The following is a 12,743-nucleotide window of genomic DNA, read 5'->3' on the forward strand; positions in this document are numbered from 1 at the left end:
CCAATTGTGTTCATAAACCGAGGTACCACTGTACTTGCACTTTGATGTGCTTTCAAACTGCTAGGTTGGCAGGGATTCGAACCACCGACCTTCTGATTGGCAAGCCCTGGGCTCTGTGGTTTAACCCACAGTGCCACTACTATATGAAAAGGAAAACAACGAGGGACTTTTCCGGCTGTGGAGGAATGGCAGCGCACTCCATGTCGTCTCTGTGAAAGGACGACAAAGTTTAGGCTGACAGAGCTTTGGGAGGGTGTCGCTAGGGCTCAGCACACCCCGGGGAAAAAACCCCATGGAAGAGTGGGGACCCCAGGGGTCCAGCTGACAAAAACCCCACATATATTAAGTAAAATAGAAACATCGTCACCCCACCCCACCCCACCCACCTTTCCCCCATCTACCTCTTTCCCCCCTTTCCTCCCAATGTCTCAACAAATTAAACGGATTTGTAAAAATGTTACGAGAGACATTGCACATATTTTTGTAAATCAAGAAAATCTTTAATAATAATTGTTTAAAAAACAGGGACTTTTCCAGATTGTCTCTTAAAGAAAGGAATCGATGGTCGGTCTGGTGCAGAAGTTAGCTTGCTCCTCTTCAGCTAAAGAACTTCAGAGGAATATTCCCAGGAAGCTGGCATGTACACAGTCAGTCCGGGGACCCATCAACCTCAGCATCACCTGCACTGATCGGCAGCAGTTCTCCAGGGTTTCGGACGGGGACGCCGACATTCCCAGCCCCCCCTGGAAATGCCGCCCAGTACGGAAGACCTGCATGCAAAGCAGATGGTCCAATCCTGCGCTATGGAGACCCCTCGCCTGCCTGGAAGGATGTGGGGATGGTCTCCCTTTGGGAATGGGGCTGCAGGAAGGAGGAGATGAAAGGAAGAGGCAGCCCAGCTGCAGGCGGAACAGCAGGTGCCTCCGAGTTCTGAGAGTGGAGCCTCCCCCCTTGGGAGGGGCCAGTTCTGCTGCGGTTCCACATCCCTTCCCTAGGGCTGCTGGAGGATGAGCAACTTATATACCTCCTGGGGGTGATCAAAGAGTACCAGGCAGCTGAGCTCAGCAGGTTCCGAACCCTGAAGTACTCCAAGCAGAAGACGGCCCAAGCCATTCTAGACATCTTGGGGCCCTTGGAGCCCTGCCTTGGAGGCCCTCATCCAGCTAAGCATCATGATGCCTAGGTTTAGAGGAGAGATGATCAGTGACACCCTGCACAGGACCCTGGAGGCCGTTCTTGGGGGCCCACAAAAGGAGGAGGACAGAGAGGAACTGAAGAGGCACTTCCGGCTCCTGCTGGGGTGTCTCCTGATGGAAGCCCCCAGTCCTGGCTGGCACCCTCCTCCAGCTTTTAAGTGACCTCCAAGGATACGCCCTTGACGAAACTGGGGAGGCTCAAACACTAGCGGCCAGCAGCATTTCTCTGCTGCTGGCCGTGGCGCGGATATTCCCCCAACTCCGAATGGCAGTAATTCGGCCAGACCTGGCCTGCTTCTGCCGGAGACCCAAAGAAGATGACCTCATCATCGAGGATTTATAGTCAGTGCAGACCTTGGGCTCCGCTGGACACCAGAGAGAGGCCACTGGGCAAAGCTTTCTACTGCGTCACAAAGATCAGGTAGTGAAATTCTACAAAATCGTGAAGGGCCACCAAATTATTGTCCACTTGCGGAGACTTCTGAATCTGCAGCTCCTGGAACTCAAAGTGGAATTCTAGAGAGCCTGGTCAGAGGAATGAGAACCGATGGGTGAAAAGAGGAAAAAGAACTGGAATAGATTTGAGGATGGAGAGCAACCGTCTTTGACTGATGAAACTCCCTTGTTAGAAGGAGAAGACATTTCTTTGGCTAAAGAGGAAGTGTAGAGATGCAAAGATCCACAGGATAGTCCTGAGAAGATTCCCTCGTTGGAAGGAGAAAAAAATCTCTTGGATTAAAGGAGGGCCGTAAAAATGTAAAGAACAACGAGTACAGCAGCGATGCAAGGAGACTCTGGATGGCGCTGAGAAGACAGCTCTGCAACTGTTGGGAGAATATGAAACGGAGGAAGAACGGCGATAATACCAGAAGACAGTAGTTCAGCCGGAGCTGGCCTGCTTCTGGCCAAATCCAAAAGAAGGGAGTCCTGCAGGGCCTGCTCCCTGTCTGGCAGGCCTTTCCCACCCGGTGTTCCTGAAGAGGATCAGCACAGAGAGGAACTGAAGCGGCACTTCCAGCACCTGCTTGGGGGGGGGGTCTCCACTTCGGACATGGGCAGCGCAATCGTTCACACAACTTTCCAGGCCATCGTAGAAGAAGAGAATAAGGAGGACAGGGAGGACATCCGGGATGACTTTAACAACGGCCCCTAATCCTTGACTTGGCCCTGGAGGCCTTTTTCCAACTGAGTTCCATGAGGCCAAACTTCTCCTCCGACCTCTGCAGTACAATAGTCCCCAGGATGTTTGAGGAAGGAAAGGAGGTGGACAGGAAGATTTGTCGTTGATTTTAACTTCTCTTGACGTGGCTCTTTCTTCTTCCTCACACACTTTCACAATTGTGCCCGGGACCCAAAATCTCTTCTCTCTTTCCCTCCTAGCCCTCCGTGGACCTGGAGCATTGAACAGGGGCGCCTGGCACAGGAATTGAAGTGGCGCTTCCATCATCCGCTCTGACAGAGACCCCCAACGCTTCGCACCTCCCCCTCCTGCTTAACGTAAGTGTCCTGATGATGGCATCGGAGGTGATAAAGGGATGCCAGGGGCTCTGCGGTGGGGGCAATGGAGGGCCGCTTTGGCCCAGACTGGCCCCTGAGTCTGAGACGCTCTTTCCTCCTGCAGGACCTCCAATGTTACACCCTAGAGGAAAGTGGGGAGCCAAAAAACCTGGCACCCAGCAGCATCTCTTCGCTGCTGGCCTTTGCCCAAAGGTTCCCCCATCTCAGAGCAAGTAGCTCTCCTTCATGGATTCAGTCCTTTGAACACTTCCATCTCCCCAAGAGGCTCCCAAAGCTACTCATCCTCTGCAGTTGATAACGGACCTAACTGAACAAAACGGCTTCTTCTTCTGATGACATCAGAGAATTCTAGACTGTTGGAATGTTCAGGGTGGCAGGAGAGGATATATTGTTTATTGGAGCCTCAGCTTCAGGATCTGTCCTTCCAGTGAGCACTCAGGGCTGATTTCCTTAAGAATGGATAGGTTTGGTCTTCTTGCAGTCCTTGGGACTCTCAAGAGTCTCCTCCAGCACCATAATTCAAAAGCATCAATTCTTCGGCGATCTGCCTTCTTTATAGTCCAGCTCTCACTTCCATACATCACTACTATTATTTTGTGATTTTGTTAACCAATGGGGAAAACAAACAAACTAGTCCTCATGGAAATGATCGGCCCAGGGGTGTGTGTGGGGGGGGGGTATCCTAAATACAGCAGTGCCCCCTGGTGGCTAAATGGTCCTGCTGCTGTTTCTTGTATTCTGTAACAACCAGCTGCTCAATGATTAGGAGTGTGTGGCTTGGAGAGTGTCCTGGGGGGCCAGATAGAGAGCACCAAGAGGCTAAATGTGGCCCTCGGGCCCCCACCACTGCTTCTAACATCAGCCAAACACACCCAACTCAGTTCCGCTTGGTCTATTGTTCTCCATCCTATGATGCCCAAGCATCCAACCAGGTGAGGTGGGGAAAGTTTCACCCATTTGTCTTTATGGCAACCTTGTTGGACTTGCAAATGGACAAACAGTACTTAACTGCTTGGCTTAAGGCAGGCATCCCCAAACTGCGGCCCTCCAGATGTTTTGGACTACAGTTCCCATCATCCCTGGCCACTGGTCCTCTTAGCTAGGAATCATGGGAGTTGTAGGCCAAAACATCTGGAGGGCCGCAGTTTGGGGACGCCTGGCTTAAGGCCATTGCCTTAACAAAATAACTTGTCTGACCTGTCTCTTCTTCTAGCGCCTAAACCTCACTGGATTCAGGATTGCAGGCAGGGGTGCCAACTTGAATAAAATATGGGACGAGGATAGGTAGGCTCTGCCCCACACAATCAATAATAAAATGCTGTACACACACTAATGGAATGACAATGCTCATTAACTGGTGGTGGTGGGGTTTCAAATATTTTATTGGGGACCCCGAAGGGACCTCGGCGCCTAGGGGTTGGCTCCTGTGGTCACAGGTTTGGAAGGGACTCCTAGGAACCAACTAGACTGACCCTCTGCAACTCTAATAACAAACAAACAAACAAACAAACAAACAAACAGCAACCAGCCAGACACATGCATGGTTACAGAGGCTCATTTCATCATTTCGACTTTCCAAAATACCTATTAACCTTTTCTACAACAAAATGGGGCTGGTTATTCCCAAACAAATGTGTTCTAAGTGTCAGGGCAACAGAAGCAAGTGTGTTTTTATCGCTGAGGGCCTGATGGTGCTGTGATTTAAGGACATATGAAATGGACACGTGGCTGGCAAACTATTCTTCTTCTTCTCAAGAGACAATGGAGTGCGCCTCCTGGGGTGAAGTCAAGCCAGTGTGTTGTGGTCCAAAGGAAAGCAGAGGCTGATGTGATCCAAAGGAAAGCAGAGCAATATACGTTTGCCACCAAGAGTTGCTGGAAGGAGGAGTACTTTACTCCATAGCCCTTTCTTCTCCCGAAAATGCAGAGGTTTAGGATTAGCTGCTGCTGTGGCACCTCTATATTGTACTGTACAGTACATAGAAGCCAGTGCTTCACAATGGAAGCAATACTCACGGCTGCCCAAAGGGGGCGCCATGTGAGACCAGCAAGTCCAGGGTTGAAAATAAGCCGGCTGGTCCAGCGTCTAAGGCGGCCCTTAATGAATTTGCCATGAGATACAAGCTGTCACGTCAGCCCTGACCCGCGGCTCACGACCTTTGCCCGCTGCGCTTCCCCGGTGTCGCTCAGCAGTTCCCAGGATGCCGAAGAAAGTTAGAAACTGGCCATTGTCTGTAACAAATTCTCGCTTTTAAACAACATGCTGGAGAAGCCTAAGAGGCCCTTTGCAAAGCAGAGAGCTTTCTCTGCACTGTGTCCTAAAGTGATCAGCTGGCATCTGGTACCCAGTGGGAACAGACCGAGGAGGCTGGGAGACAAAGGCTGGGTTCCCCGGCCATCTGCGCTGTGTCTGGGTTGCTGGAGAGGGACGGAGAAAAGAAAAGAAAGTGGCACCTTTAAATAGAAAAGGTGGAGATGGGAGGGAAGGAGGGAGGAGAGGCAGAGAGAGGAGGACACTGAAGGAAGCAGCACTGCTTCTGCAGTGACCTCCACCAAGGCTGTAACATTGGGAATCCACCACGGCCACTTGCTATCCCACGATGGCATCGGGCGCACGCCGCAGCCCCCAAAGCAAACCTCTGGCATCAGAGGCACTAAGGAGATAGAGAGGAACTCAGCAGCCCCCCTGCCTTTATTCTTGGAAGAGTTCCCTCCTCCTCTTCTCCTCCCCCCCTCCCCATTTCTCTGCAGCAACAGCAGCCCCTGGAACTGCGGAAGGAGCAAAGCAAAGCAAAGGGATGGTGAGTAAAGGCCAAGTGTCCCACCTGGAATAAAGCCATGGGGATGGCGGGGACAGTGGCTGTGGGCACCCCACTAGGGAAAAGGGGGGGAAATAGATTGGGGTTGGGGAGCATAAGCTGACCCCCTGGTGGCTTTCCAAAGAAACAGCCCAAAGACGGGCAGGAGGGATGTTGGTGGGTCACGTGTGGATCGCTTTTGGTTCAAAAACCTCGCACATGGAGGGCTCTGCATGGGTAATATAGTGTGCATGGCTTTTCTGGGCCTTGGGGCAATTCTCGAGCACCCCAACTGCCGGGAGGGTTCAGAGGTCCCACGGCCCATCTCCCCCATTTTTTAAAGTTCAGTGTGAGTGCTCCAACCAGATGTACGAAGCACTGGTGAAAGGGGTTATGATGACCTTCTAGGAGTTCCCTCACATAGTTTCGGTAGTTGTCACAAAGGAATGCCCCGTGCCTGCCACCTTTTTGGCATTCCTGGGTCAGAGACTCGTAGAGCTGGAAGGGGCTCCAAGAGGCATCTAGTCCAACCCCCTGCAATGCAGGAATCACAGTTAAAGAATCCCTGACTGAAGGGTCCCCCGTCCCCAAGGTCTTCCAAGTTCTTCGCCCATAAATATCAGAATCGAGGGTGCAACTGCTTGCTCAGCTCAAAACTTCCCATTTTCCGCTCCACAGTTCACAATGAATCCTGACATTGTGATGAAAAAGATTCCAGACAGCTGGTTCCCTGAATAGAGAACAAGTGTTCTGCACATGCTCAGAGGCACTTTGCCCTTAGGTCCTGTTTCTAGGTGAAAATACATTCTGCACTCTGCACATGCTTTGGTGATGGTCCGAGGCACCACAGTTTTGAAGGCTGGTGGCCTTTAGTGGGCATGGGAGCTTGGGCTGACTCAGCTTTTTCATTACCTAGAGGGGGTAAAAAAATGGACAGCCCCGTACCGTGTATATTGGTGGATGCTTGTTGCAATTCATATCAAAACAGCAGGAGCACAGCGGAACTAAGGATGGCCAGATCTGTGAATTTCAATTACTCTCAGCTTTTGTTGCACATTTCTCCTAATAGTTTTGCAAGCAATTTTTATTATTATAATGCTATTTTCACTACTATTACTGCCACCACTATTAAATTTATGACCTGCTCTTCACCATAAGCATCTATTGCCGAATATCCGCATTTTTTGGCTGGAAAACCCACATTGCGGAATTCAGGAAATGTGAAATGTTGAAAGGTAGCAGAGTTCTGGATTTGTGTATTGTTCTGGGAAGTGCCTAAGTATATAAATCATGTGTCTGAAAAAGTAGTTGTTGTTTAGTCGTTTAGTCGTGTCCGACTCTTCGTGAGCCCATGGACCATAGCACGCCAGGCACTCCTGTCTTCCACTGCCTCCCGCAGTTTGGTCAGACTCATGTTGGTAGCTTCGAGAACACTGTCCAACCATCTCGTCCTCTGTCGTCCCCTTCTCCTTGTGCCCTCCATCTTTCCCAACATCAGGGTCTTTTCCAAGGATTCTTCTCTTCTCATGAGGTGGCCAAAGTATTGGAGCCTCAGCTTCAGGATCTGTCCTTCCAGTGAGCACTCAGGGCTGATTTCCTTCAGAATGGATAGGTTTGATCTTCTTGCAGTCCATGGGACTCTCAAGAGTCTCCTCCAGCACCATAATTCAAAAGTATCAATTCTTCAGTGATCAGCCTTCTTTATGGTCCAGCTCTCACTTCCATAAATCACTACTGGGAAAACCATAGCTTTAACTATATGGACCTTTGTCAGCAAGGTGATGTCTCTGCTTTTTAAGATGCTGTCTAGGTTTGTCATTGCTTTTCTCCCAAGAAGCAGGCGTCTTTTAATTTCGTGACTGCTGTCACCATCTGCAGTGATCAAGGAGCCCAAGAAAGTAAAATCTCTCACTGCCTCCATTTCTTCCCCTTCTATTTGCCAGGAGGTGATGGGACCAGTGGCCATGATCTTGGTTTTTTTGATGTTGAGCTTCAGACCATATTTTGCGCTCTCCTCCTTCACCCTCATTAAAAGGTTCTTTAATTCCTCCTCACTTTCTGCCATCAAGGTTGTGTCATCTGCATACCTGAGGTTGTTGATATTTCTTCCGGCAATCTTAATTCCGGCTTGGGATTCATCTAGTCCAGCCTTTCGCATGATGAATTCTGCATATTAGTTAAATAAGCAGGGAGACAATACACAACCTTGTCGTACTCCTTTCCCAATTTTGAACCAATCAGTTGTTCCATATCCAGTTCTAACTGTAGCAAATCAGGTAGGCTCACACTAAAACGTGAAACCAACCCAATTCCCCACCATCCCTAAATATAACTAAGGGACCAAGTAATGCTCAGTCCTTTGAGCACTGCTGCTGCATTCTTCGTCAGGTTAGCTATTAGACACACAAAAAAAGGGCAGGTTGTGGAGTTAAAAAAAAAATCAAATGGTTAGGGTACAGAGGATGAGGGTACCTGCAGCCAATGAGAGTCTGAAAGTTGGGTCGGGAAATTCAAGCTATTATCTTTTCATACCAGAACCACCTTTTTGGGGAATATTAGGAATATAGAAACCCGTTAGGTATCATTTCGTCATGAAACAGGAAAAGGGTGCTTTAACTTTAAGGACATTTTCTATGAGTTCTGGGTGTGGTTTTCCAGGCTAATTAGGCACAGCTGGTGATGTGTATAGAGAGAGAAATTGCAGTTTGCAACTGCCTGCAGAAAGAGAACACCCACATCCTTTGTGTTTGTATAGCTGTAATAAAACTCTTGTTTCAGTATTTTACATCAGTCTTGTAGTTCTGTTGTCTGCTGCCAGGGAAAATTTGCCTCCAATAAAACCTTGCCTTAGACTGAGTCACTCTTGGTCCATCCACTTCAGTATGCCTGACACTGACTGGCAGCAGCTTCCAGAGTCTCAGGCAGCGGTCCTTCCTACCTGGAGATGCGAGGGACAAACATATGGGTCTACGCTTAGGAAGAACCAGATGCACAAAAAGAAGAAGAAGAAGAGGAGGAGTTTGGATTTGATATCCCGCTTTATCACTACCCGAAGGAGTCTCAAAGCGGCTAACAATCTCCTTTCCCCTCCTCCCCCACAACAGACACCCTGTGAGGTGGGTGGGGCTGAGAGACTTCAGAGAAGTGTGACTAGCCCAAGGTCACCCAGCAGCTGCATGTGGAGGAGCGGAGACACGAACCCGGTTCCCCAGATCACGAGTCCACTGTTCTTAACCACTACACCCCCTGGCTGGACAGCAGAACACATTAAAAGGATCTAGGGGTCTTAGTAGACCACAAGCTTAACATGTGTCAACAGTGTGATGCAGCAGCAAAACAAGCTAATGCCATTCTAGGCTGCATCAACAGGAAAACAACATCCAGATCAAGGGGAGTCATAGTGCCACTCTGTTCTGCCTTGGCCAAACCCCACTTGGAACCCTGTGTCCAGCTGTGGGCACCACAGTTTAAGAAGGATATTGACAACTTGGAGGGTGACCAGGATGATAACGGGCCCGGAAACCAAGCTTTATGAGAAACAATGAATGCGATTGCAAGGCACTCACAAGAGTCCTGCTGGATGTGGCCCATCTAGTCCAACATCCTGTTCTCGCAGTGGCCATCCAGACCCCCGGGGGGAGCCTGCAAGCAGGACCTGAGCACTGGAGCACAGCTCTTCCTCCCTGTGGTTTCCAGGAACCAGTACTCAGAAGCATTACAGCCTCCAACCGTGGCAGCAAAGCATAGCCATCATAGCTAGTAGCCATCAATAGCCTTGTCCTCCATGAATCTGTCCCGCCCCCCCCATCCTCTTTTAAAACCATCCAAGCTTGTGACCATTACTGGCTCCTGTGGGAGGGAGTTCCACAGTTTAACGATGTGCCACATGAAGGGCTGTCCTTTGGGCTGCATAAGAAATCTCAGACAACCGCAACCTTTCTTCATTGAGTCTCTCTCTATCCCCTTGATAATTTTGGTTTTCCTTTTCTGGACCTTTTCCATCTCTCAATATCTTTTTTTTCCCCTTTGAGGTGAAGTGAGCAGAGCAACATAGCTCTGCCTGCATTTGGGAGGGTGTGTCTGTAACTAGCATCCCTCTTGCAAGGTTTCCCACTTCCCTTTGTTATAAGAAAAAACTGCTCCTTTATCCCTTATCCAAGAGCCCGTATAGAGTCCTTATGTAGGTTTTCTCTTGGTAGGGGAAAGTAACAGAGGCCAACCAGAGAATATTGAGAAGCAAAGCAGCTAGTAAGCATAATCTTTATTAAACTGTTGCAACAGGGCCCCCCGCTCACCCCACGCAGGGAGGTGAGGAACCCTGATCATTGGTGTGCAAGCTCTTATATAGACTTTTGAAATTGCCTACCCTGTAGCTCCTCCTGCCAACCTAGCAGTTTGAAAGCACGTCAAAGTGCAAGTAGATAAATAGGTACCACTCTGGCAGGAAGGTAAACGGCGTTTCCGTGCGCTGCTCTGGTTCGCCAGAAGCGGCTTAGTCATGCTGCCCACATGACCTGGAAGCTGTACATCAGCTCCCTCGGCCAGTAAAGTGAGATGAGTGCCGCAACCCCAGAGTCATCCACAACTGGACCTAACAGTCAGGGGTCCCTTTACCTTTACCCTACCCTGTAGCTCAAGACCACCCCCAAAAAACATCATACATACATCACAGAAAGAGGTGGTCCCCAGCAGAAATTTGAGTGTGTTGCTTCTCTCCTGTCTGCCAGGATACTGAATAATGCCTTATCTGATTGGCTTTTCTGGGCAGCCTGGCCTTTCCTTTGAGATGGTAAATATTTAGTTCCTGAATCTCTTACACATATTGATGGTGTGCTCAGCTTAACAGCTACTTGCCAGGCTGTATTTACAGGGAGGTGTAAGCCCCTACAGTCCAAAGACAATTGGAAAGCTTTTCCCATTTCCTTCCTCCTTGCAGAGAAATGTTGTTGTTGTTTAGTCGTTTAGTCGTGTTCGACTCTTCGTGACCCCATGGACCATAGCACGCCAGGCACTCCTGTCTTGCACTGCCTCCCGCAGTTTGGTCAAACTCATGTTCGTAGCTTCGAGAACACTGTCCAACCATCTTGTCCTCTGACGTCCCCTTCTCCTAGTGCCCTCAATCTTTCCCAACATCAGGGTCTTTTCCAAGGATTCTTCTCTTCTCATGAGGTGGCCAAAGTATTGGAGCCTCAGCTTCACGATCTGTCCTTCCAGGGAGCACTCAGGGCTGATTTCCTTAAGAATGGATAGGTTTGATCTTCTTGCAGTCCATGGGACTCTCAAGAGTCTCCTCCAGCACCACAGAGAAATATTTGAGGTCAATTTGGAAGAGTCAAAAGGGCTTCAGGATTGCTCTCCTGTACTATTTCAGACTGACCAAACTGCAGGAGGCAGTGGAAGACAGGAGTGCCTGGCGTGCTCTGGTCCATGGGGTCACAAGGAGTCGGACACGACTAAACGACTAAACAACAACTACTTTTTCAGACACGTGATTTATATACTTATGTGTTTGCCTTGTACATTTATGGAGATTTATTTTATATATATAAGACCTTAGAATTCCTATAACACCTGCTCATTTCAGCCCAGCATTTGATGAGGATTCCCAGCCACTAGAACTCTTCTCAGGAAACTTCCCTGGCAAAGGAGGAGGCAGGTGGGAAAGAAAAGAGGTATCCCCTTTGCATGCTTGGCTTCCCACTGGGAGGTGCTGGAAATAGCTCAGGGCCTGTCTTCTTCCTCTTATCTCAGGCTCCTCTCCATTGTTCCTCCGACTGCACTCAATAAATCAGCGGCTGGCTAGCTAGAAACCACAGCAGCTAAGCTAAAAATAAGCACCAGTGTGGGCAGGTAGGATGAAGTGTCTGTGACAAAACCTCAAGGATGGGCGTTGCATTTTAATTGGGAGTCTATTAATTTTTTCGTTCAACAAGATAGGTAGTTTAGAAACCGGGGAGGACACAAAGAAGTATCTGATTATTGAACGTAGGAAGGAAGCACCCTTCCAGGAAACCTAGCAACAGATCTCCAGGGCATCAGGCTTTCTTCCCCCTCAGGCTTTGCATGCACAGGGTCCCGGGTTCAATTCACGATGCCATCTCCCTGACTGAAAACCAAGTGAGATGCTGCCAGTCAGAGTAGGAAGTGCTGAGGTAGACAGACAGACAGTCTGACGTGGCATTAAAAAATTTAATAAATAAAAAAATTAGTAAAATGGGTAAGAATATAATCGCTGCCTCCTGTGGCAGCGAGTTCCACAGTTTAATTATTGCACTGCATATGAAGAAGTGTGTTCTGTTGCCTGACACAAATCTTCCAGCGTTCAGCTTCATGGGATGTCCACAAGTTCTAGTGCTATGTGAGACTGGCGGGGGACAAAATTTTCCTCTGTCCGCTTCTGCCATGCCATGGCAGGTCCAGGCACTCTGGGAGGAAACCAATTTTCGACATCCGTTTCAGTTGGGGTTTATTAGGCCTCCTTTTGGCACAGGAACTGCTTTGGTCACCTTGTACAATGGTCTCTGTCGCAAGAGAGACAGGGGAAATATGTCCCCGTTAATTTTCCTCGACCTCTCTGAAGCTTTCAATACCATCGACCATGGTATCCTCCTGAAGTGAAGATTCAGAAGGCCTTTTCTGCAGTGGCTCCCTGCTTGTGGAATGTTCTTCCCTGGGAGGCTCGCCTGGCGCCTTTGTTATATAACTTTAGGCACCAGGAGAATCATTCTTGATTCCCTGCAGTGGAGGGTTTTGTTTGCTACTATGTTATGTATTTTTGTGTTTTGCTATTGCACACCTCCCTGTGATCCTCCAGTGAAGGTTGGTAAAGAAATTTATGAAACAAATTTATACACTTCCAGCGTGCCACCTCTTACTTGCCTTTTCTATAAACAAAAAAAAATCCTCAATTTGTTGGATACGGTCCCAAGAGACTACTACTACTACTACTATTATTATTATTATTATTATTATTATTATTATTATTATTATTATTATTATTATTATTTGTCCCTCAAGACCTAAAATTTTAAGTCAAAATCCTGGCATTTGCAAACGTAAAAGTTAAATTCACCAGATACTGATTTTTAGGCAACATGGAAGGAGGGCGCAGGGTGGAAGTGGTGGAAATGGCAAGGAGAACTAAGCCAATCTGTATTCTGTCCTCACTGCAGGTCCTTGGGCTGTGCTCTCCTTCTTCAGTGCTTTAAGAGTCACTAAAACTGCCCTGAAG

At 48.7% G+C, this 12,743-nt stretch overlaps 1 pseudogene; it reads left to right on the plus strand.

The window, feature by feature from the left end:
• The first annotated feature begins 561 nt into the window (after positions 1 to 561).
• Positions 562 to 1,539, plus strand: LOC148683122 (uncharacterized; annotated as a pseudogene).
• The last annotated feature ends 11,204 nt before the right edge of the window (positions 1,540 to 12,743 follow it).

This window comes from Zootoca vivipara, chromosome 16 (assembly GCF_965207765.1).
Source record: "Zootoca vivipara chromosome 16, rZooViv2.hap1.1, whole genome shotgun sequence".
NCBI lineage: Eukaryota > Metazoa > Chordata > Lepidosauria > Squamata > Lacertidae > Zootoca > Zootoca vivipara.